Source organism: Mytilus trossulus, chromosome 11, assembly GCF_036588685.1.
Source record: "Mytilus trossulus isolate FHL-02 chromosome 11, PNRI_Mtr1.1.1.hap1, whole genome shotgun sequence".
Taxonomy (NCBI): domain Eukaryota; kingdom Metazoa; phylum Mollusca; class Bivalvia; order Mytilida; family Mytilidae; genus Mytilus; species Mytilus trossulus.
In genome coordinates this window covers 29,795,622-29,804,989 of record NC_086383.1, presented here as the reverse complement: position 1 = coordinate 29,804,989, position 9,368 = coordinate 29,795,622, and positions in this window count along the sequence as shown.

Here is a 9,368-nt window from a genome sequence, read left to right as displayed (position 1 = left end):
TAACATATATAAAGGTTGAGGATGAACACGGATGCGGTCACTTTCGTTTTTTTACAAAAACGATCTGAAAATTGACATTTTTTGGCATATTTGATAGATTTTCCATTTTTAAGCTAGAATCGGAGCCTTTTAATGACAAAATCAGTTAAAATCTTTCACATAAAATAATTGAATCATTGAAATAGACACTTAAGTGTTTAAAAAGTGTTCAAAATCTTTCGTCAGATGAACCTGAAATTTGAGGCCAAAATCGGCCCTTACCGGACCTACTCCTTTAAGGTAGATGGGGTGTCTAAATTATAATCCATAGAATTTTTTAATAATTTGCCAAAATGTGTAGTTCATATCATGCTTTTTAAAAAAATAAAATAAAAAGAGTGATTCACGGGGCTTATTTTCACTTTACAGGTTGTGCAAAATTGACAGATTTTGTACAGATTATGCATGAAACAATACCACAACAATATTGACATGAAATTTTCTGCCATAAAACGATAACTACACCATAGAATTTTGAGACAAAATATGAGAAGATAGCTCATATATTATGCTTTCACATAAGAAAAAGAAAAAATTGGGTCACGGGACCCGTTTTCTTGCTACATAATAAAATAGGTAAATTCCTAACACATTCTTTTGTAAAAGTAACTTTATCTGAATTATCTGCCCTTACATTTGAGTTGCCTACCCTTATGTGGCAAAGTTGGAAAAAATTGAATCAAACAAAAGTATTCTGTTTTTTGTAAAATACAACCATAAATATGATAAAACATGTCATTTTCTATATTGAAATGAAAATTCTTACACATGAATTACCTATTACTTTCAAAATTTGCACATTTTATTAAAGATATAGACCGATTGTTTTCTGGTATTTCAAAATCCAAGATGGAGGAAGACAGACACTGATCAATGCATGCTTATAATATAAAAACCGCACCTGTACCAGTGCCCAAAGTTGTTAGTTTATCAAATCTTCTAGAACTTGCAAAAAGCTCAATGATAAGGATACAAGCAGCATACAATGAGAGTACAAACAAATAGCATGTAAATTCTGACTTTTTAAAGTCCTAGGGGTTCTTGCGTTGAGTTATGTCTTCTGTCTCATGTTATGATCCATCACCTCAGAAGTCAAAGATGATTAAAATATTTAAACAGTATGAACAAAACTATAAAACAATTGAAATCGTATTTGAAGTTTCAACTGAAATTTTGAAAACCGGAGACTATAATGAGTTTCATGGCATGCAAGGAGAAAAAAATCAAATCTGTGAATATATTGTTGTCACATTTAGTCCATACGTCAGAAAATGACCGATAATTGTGCTACAAAATAGCACAACTGACAGAGTTCTGAAAAGGAGCAACGCAACTACAATACTTGAGCAGTGGGTAGATCCTTACTTTAGTGAAAGAAGCGAGCAGATAATGCAGAATAAATCTCAATGTAAGAAAACAAACAAAGTTAAACTGATGTTGTTTTTTTTAGTGTTTTTTTAACCCTCCCTTGATTCGTATTATGAATATTGTAACCTTCACAATGACGCATACTGTGTTTGGGATTTTAAATTCAAAACCATAATTGTTGTTTTCCGAACAGCCTACATTATCAAGGTCAAATATGCATGCAGACAGTCCCACAAGAAATGCCGACATAAGATGATATTTCTACCTCACCTGTCTTAAGAGGGTTCCCCGGAAATTTACACCACTTTATTTTATTCTTTACTCAACGTCGTTAGGTGTCTGTCACTAAGACAATATAAGACAATTTTAAATCTAGAATATTGAAAGTGTACATTTCCGTATACCAGATTTACGTGACTTTGTCTGTATTTGTATATATGCGGTATGGGTCTTCCTCATTATAAAAAGTCGTGCGGTGCCCACAAGTTATTAACTTTTATGCATTTTTGTTTTGGTTAGAGAGTTCCCTCAATTGCAATCCTGCCTCATCTTTTTATTTTTATGTATAATTTATTGATTTGATGTATCGCTAAAAATAACTAAGCATTGCTTTATTTATTAATCCTATTAGATGTGTTAGAAAAGTCGATACTACTGTTGGCGCTCGTGTTGGATTGAAGGATGAATACAATATGATGTGGGGGTCATCTCAAAAATTATAAATACTCCCTCGTTTTTTATTACCTCTATGGCCATTGAAATACGTTATGCATAGTGTGCAAGACATAATCAATCGAGCATAGTTAAAGACCAAATATTAATCATTAAATGTGAATTGTTAAATCAAAATCGTGGTATATTGAAGATAATTATAACCATACATGTAATTGTAATTATGTAATTAAAGAATGCAAACTATGATAAAATAATAAGGCAAGTGTTTATCTGTAGTGGAAAAAGGGGGAATGTTTTTATTTTATTTTCAGAATCAACAAATTCTTGCAAAAAATAAAGGAACAAGTGTTTTGTCCAGCTTGATCTCAATGGAAACACACAATCGTTTTGCTTTCATTCTGATGTGGGCGGGTAAATGGGGGGGAAAGGGAGGGGGGGGGGGGGTATTTAGTGTTTCTATAATTTGTTTTCTGACATTTTCTGTTTACTTTTTTTTACTTTTTTATTTGCTGTGTTTATTACCAGAGGCACCTTGAGTGCATCTTCGCTAGCCAAGGGTTACGATTCACTCCCTTCCTCTCGACCCTGGCCGATTATGCCAACATTTGTGATGCGTCATCTATCAGTTGATTAAAGTCACGCTCATTCCGAATACATTATTCTAGACCAATGGTAGCACATGAACTCTCTTCAGTCTGGATGTAAAAACATGGTAGCGTCTAGAGTTTACAAACTTGGTGAAGCAGGAAACGAAAATATACGTTGACATTCCAACATTTGTGCTAGAAATATACACATGAACTTCTATTAGTTGATTAAGAAATTTAAATTGTCACTAAATATCGTCGTATGTTTTGGGAGGTAAAGACTTGTTGCACAATCAGCACGTGGCAATTGTTTACCTACATTTTCTACATTTATACGTGATCATGGTATAGGCGCTTTTTGATTGGATGCAGCCAGTTTCGACTGCAACCAATTAAAATTCTAATATGACGTCCTTATTACGCTTTGTAAACAAAGCCGTGTTCTAATGAGCACAAAATATGTTTGACATATGCGCACGAACTAACGGTTTATATTAACTTTATTTCCATCGTTATCCTTTTAAATATATACATTTAAGCAGCTAACATAAACTTTTATTATATATATTTATGAAACAACATATATATACCCTGCTCGTAGTTTTTAAACTTATCAAATATGAACTGCAATGCACAGACTCCTTGGGGAGGAAACGGGAACAGCCAAACGTTTTAACGGTAATTTCACACGCTTCGACCTATACAAATAATGTATTTGTCCTATTAGAATAGACATAACTCCTTCATGTCATGCTCTATGTTCATTTTAACATGGTTAGGCATTATATTTGACCACATTTTACACCTCGCTAACGCTCAGTGTAAAATATCGACAAATATAATGCCTACCCATGTTAAAATGAGCATAGAGCATGACATGAAGGAATTATGTTTTCTTAATCATTACCTCATGGATCCGAAATTCTCTCTTTATACGCCAAGGTTGGATCGGAGGGGATTGGATCGTAATTCTTGTCTATCGAAGATGCCTTGAGTGTGACAGGTTCATCAGAATATTGCGGGATTTAACATGTTTGTGAGCGTTCATTCAACCTCTTAACCTCGGACAGTGGTGTAAGTTGTAACAGTACAACATATATACATTCTATAATAATCGGTTGAAAATGGCTTGACTCATTATATTGACAGTAAGCAAACCCAAAAAACTAACATAAAGACAAAAGACACAAAGTACCATATGAGAGTACTCGCAGTTACTGAAAGCTAGCTCAAAGTGAATAACAACGGCTTCCGTGTGTATCAATGGACATTGAATTATTTATTAGTTTTTTATGACTTAAAGCTAGCCTTTAGTCGTAGTTATTCAGTTCAGGATTATCAATCTGAGATAACGGATTATCAATCCAAGATCACAGATTAGTAATCCGTGATCACTGTGATTACTGATTGTCAATCCGAAATCACTGATTATCAATCCGAGATCACATATTAGTAATCCGTGCTTACTGTGATTACTGATTGTCAATCCGAGATCAGTGATTATCAATCCCAGATCACAGATTAGCAATTTGAGATCACGGATTGTCAATCCGAGACCACGGGTTATTCTTCCCCTTTGAAACTGCTGTATCAATTTCAGCCAAACTTAGGCTAAATGAGTTTCAGAGTTTCAGAGTATCTAGTATATTTTTTTTTATTTCATTTCCTTGTATGTCAAGAAACATAGCTCCTATGGCTAAAATAGAACATAGGAGAAAATGATTTTGTTTTTGCTTTTGAAGAAAATAGGACGATTCAAAGAACATTTAAATAAATTGAAAAGCCAAAATAATCATTGATGAGAGATTAAACCAAAAAAATTCAGGTGAGCGATTCAGGCTCTTGAGAGCCTCTTGTTATATATACGACTACACCATTTAACCATTTGTTTACACGACATTAAAACAAGATAAATCATTCACAAAACTAATTTTAAGTTATCTAAAAATGGATTTATTAAACCTTTTCTGGTTCTTAGAAAATAAATTTGATCTTCCCCTGCGTACTTTAATAATTACAATTGTTTAAATTTATCTCAGCGGTATAAAACACGCCTATACAGGTAACAAAAATATTTAGTATTTGAACTTATTGAGCTGGTCCCCACATCATATTGTATTCATCTTCCATCCAACACGAGCGCCAGCAGTAGTGTCGACTTTTCTAACACGTCTAATATACATAGTGATATATACATGAATGGCCGCAAAAATACATTTTTTGCTGGGTATTATACACTTAAGCATATTTATCGGTCATTTCCAATTGTTTAGGCGAAACTTCAATGCTTGTTCAGGGTTTTCTTTTATTTCTATTTTTTATTTCTCGTCACTAGAGAGTCCTTTCACAGATTGGTGTTAACATTTTGGTAACGACTTATATTTTGTTTCAAATATAGATTTACATTTTTAAACGTTGAAATCATAAATTTATTTTTAAAGATGGTGGAAGGTGCAGATATTCGTTAACTACTTTGCCGTTTGCTATGATTTTTATATAGTAACCATGTTCGAGGAAAACATTCAAAGAAATCAAGTGGTAACCTGTATTAAATCATTGAAACCTTATCTAAATTCAGACGACGAGGGAATTTGACTTTTCTGTTTAGCAGTCCTCAGTAATATAGCGAATGAATTTGTAATTCAGACTTTGAGAAGTTACTATGGTTTGAGCAAGAATTTGGTATGAGCAGTTTCTATGGCACTTAAGACTGAATATGAAGTTTGGGACATTTGGTCACTACTGGAACTTGCAAAAAGTGACTAGCTAACTGTATGATATTTATTATGAAATGAATTAAACGAAATAAGAAATGAACAAGGAGCTCATGGCAATTAATTACTCTTCACAATTAATGACTCTTCTCCATTAATGGCTTTCTCTATTAATTGCACTTATCAATTAATGACTCTTTTCAATGAATGACTCTTCTCAATGAATGACTCTTCTCAATTAATTACTTTTTCAATTAATTACTCCTCTCATACCTCCTACTTTGATCAAAGAAATCATCATACTGATAGTATCAGCCTTTATCTTTTCTACCATGCTTTGATTCGTTTTATGTTGTATACAGTTGTAAAACAGGTAGCTATAAATGATTCAAACAAAAGATTATTGGTACAGCATGCATGGTGCAGTGCCACTCTTTGTTGAAATTTTAGAAAAAGGGGACACAGACAAACAATATGGTAAGAATATTTCGTTTTACTCTATTTTAGTAATTTCACATTATGGATTAGGCTATTTTTAGTTCCTTTATGGTCATGTATTTCATCACCAGTTTCGGTTCACATACACCATTTGCTTTCAAGTAGTTTGCTTTGAACGTCCCTTTTGAAGGTGATCCAGAACAGCACTTCGGACGCATGAAATGTATTAAGTGTTGCTTTCATATTTTGTTTACTCTTTATCAAAATCTTCACTTTTGAAATATTTATAAATCGCCTTATACTATTTTTTTTGTATTTTTTTAGTTGGACAGTCTGTTCTGTCCCTTCAAATGTCAAGCGATTAGACAAGCCAACAAGAAGAATATAAGTTTGAATACCGACTTTATCTATTTTAGCTGAAAAGTAGGCTTCCTTTTAGTTACAAAATACAACGCAATTAAACAGTTTGAATGCATTAAAAAGATACGGTGCCATGATACATGCAAAATAATATACATTTATAGTAGAGATTAGTTCTAAACTCTGTTAATAAATGTCAGAATAATATGTAAAATAACTGTTCTTATTATTTATTTCATTACAGTTTACCCTTGAAAAATTTGTCTTTAAACTATTCAAGGATAGAACTGTGAAAATAGGAATTGGGTTAAAACTGTCCGAAATGTTTGTAAAAAGAACTGTCAGGATTAGTTTGTTAAGGTAGGCAGATCAGTTCATTTTTTTTTTTTGGGGGGGGGGGGGGTAAAACTGTCAAATCTGTTCTAGGGTAGAGCAGTTCTAAATAACTTTAGTAAAAGCTGCTCTTTCTCAATGATGAAAACCGTGGGCGGTCAACTGAATTTTGCCAGTCAGGCATTAAAAGATACAGGTATTACTAACAATATGAATGCGGTCTTAAATATATGCTAGATTTTCTCAATTTTTGGTGGTGTTCGTGTTGCTCTGTCGTTGGTTTTCTATGATGTTTTGTGTTCTGTTATTTGTCTGTTTGTCTTTTTTAGCTATGGCGTTGTCAGCTTATTTTGGACTTATGAGTTTGAATGTTCATTTGGTCTCCTTTACTTCTCTTGTATAATATGCCTTCATTGTATTCGTTCATTCATAACAGAAGACACTGGCCTTTAAGATTATAATTTCCTATCAACAATTATAAATGATTACATTTAATTTTAATTGTAGGGAAAGACCTGATGTAAGATGTCTAAAGGAAGTCATAGTTGATACGTTATAGATGCTGTCCAGGAAATGTCTAGATTATACGTTGATAGAATCAAGTGTTGAATTTTATTTCACAGCCATCATGGTGAAGCAAAATGGTGCAGAGGTTACAGACTCGAAAATCATTCCTTTTACTAGCAGTAAACAGGGGAGAATGTTACAAAGAGTTGAGGTAAGACAAAAGTACATGTTTTACCTTCCTTTGTTACTCACAAACTTGTTCAACCCCGCCATATTATTTATGTTCCTGTCATATTTATTTTTCGTAAATTGTTTTGTTATAAATTTGGCCCTTCGTTTTCTCGTTTGAACTGTTTCACATTTTTCTTTTTGGGGAATTTTTATATCCATCTATACAGAATGGGTTTTTTCATAATTGAAGACTGGTGGACAGATGTCTCATTGGCAATCATACAATATTTTCTCATGTTTATATCAATAGAAAACCTTTAAGGAGGCACGTAAGACAAACGTTATGTCGTATTAACTACATACTCGTGCCAAATATAAACAACGCACATATAATCTTAGTTTGCCGACAGCCCGTCGTGTTCGATGGACGCCAGATTGTAATATAAATATTCACAAATATTATTATTATTATTATTGCAGTGTTTATATAATTCAAAATCATACAATTCCTATGTATATATTATCCTAAATACAACAAAACCAACTTTGACTAAATACACCCCTGCATAGACGGTCAGGGCCGGCCAGGACAACTACAGATAAAAAACGATATAATTGACCAAAAAGCTCTAGAAACCTGTGTCAGTGGATGCCAAGTGCGCAATCCCCTCTCCAGTGTCAGGTGCTCTGACCTACACCTTAAACGTGTGTGTATTGGCAATTCAAAATGCAATCATAAAAAATATCAACGTATCTACATCAAAAATGTAAGTTGAGTGTTCAGTCGTTGCACGACAGCTATATAGTGACCCTATGCTTTATAACCAGAACGTACACCCAATGGTCACTGTAAGTGACCCTATTTTATATACATACGACCTGTACCCGTCAATACAATATGTTCCCGCTATACTTTAACGACACACGGGAAAATACAAGTATTAACTACACACGCGTGCCAAATATAAACAACGCAAACATAATCTTAGCTTGCCGACAGCCCGTCATGCTCGATAGAAAAGCACAAAGAACAGGGGATCAGGATAAAGGAGATTTGTCAGTCCAAGTGTTTGTGACACTTTTAGCCTCTTTTCAATAGAGTTCACAATATAACTATCCTTATTGTTTTCTATTTTCCACCTCCCGTGTCTTTTCAAACAACTACTATCGTTGGCAACATAATTTGCGGCTGCAGTTGCCCCACTGAAACGAAGTATGTAAATGTAAATCTAAATTCCCCGAGACTAGTATATGTCTAGAAATAATGTTCTCTCTAGCTGACGTGTAACTAAGCTTATTAGTTTTGTAAATTAATTTACTAGTATTCCCTCATCTAAAAACAGGTCTAACCAAAAACTTTTCTGACCCTTCAACAAAACCTGCTAACCGAACATATTGGAAAGACATATTAAAAGGACAAGCGACTGAAGAACCATCAACACCTCATGTCCTTGCTTATATTGGGCAGTCTTGTTTTTGTTTAGATATAAAACTAGAAAATCGTCTTTAACTTTCACATCGCTAAACTATAAAGAGCTTAATTCATCATATCTAAGAAACCATGCGAAACCTAATAAAGCCATAGTCAAGTCCCTTACAATCAACAAGTCTTCTGAATCGGAATATTTTTTACAAAGTTGTATCAACATATCAGTAGTAACCGGTTCTTTTTAAGTAAAAGTTTTGTAAGCAGTACGTTTTGAAGCTTCATTTATGGATGAAACAAATGAGTTTTCTGTAGGATCGTCTGAACCATTGATCTCGTGTACCCATTTAATACCGTACTTAGCATTGTCAATTATGTGAAAAGTTGAACCTTGATCAAGCAAATGAGTTAAATCAAGTGCAGTATGAATAGGTTGGACAGCAATGCAGCAAAACCGAGCTTAGTTATATACTGTTCCCAACGCCTAAATGCTTAAAACTAAGATTTTGTAGTATTATCACTTCTGCTTTTTAGCACCAACTTGCACACTCTCCAGTGCTTCACGTGCTAATTAATCTTTAAACCTATTGTAAATATAAAAATAGCAAAATCAAAATGTGATTTGCAAAGCAGCAAGTCTAATTTTAATTGATGGTTTACCGAAAAGACCATGTTGGCCTCTTCCTTTCTTGATCAAGTTATATCCATGTAAATATTTGTCATCGACTACAAAATTTAAAAATTTTGGTT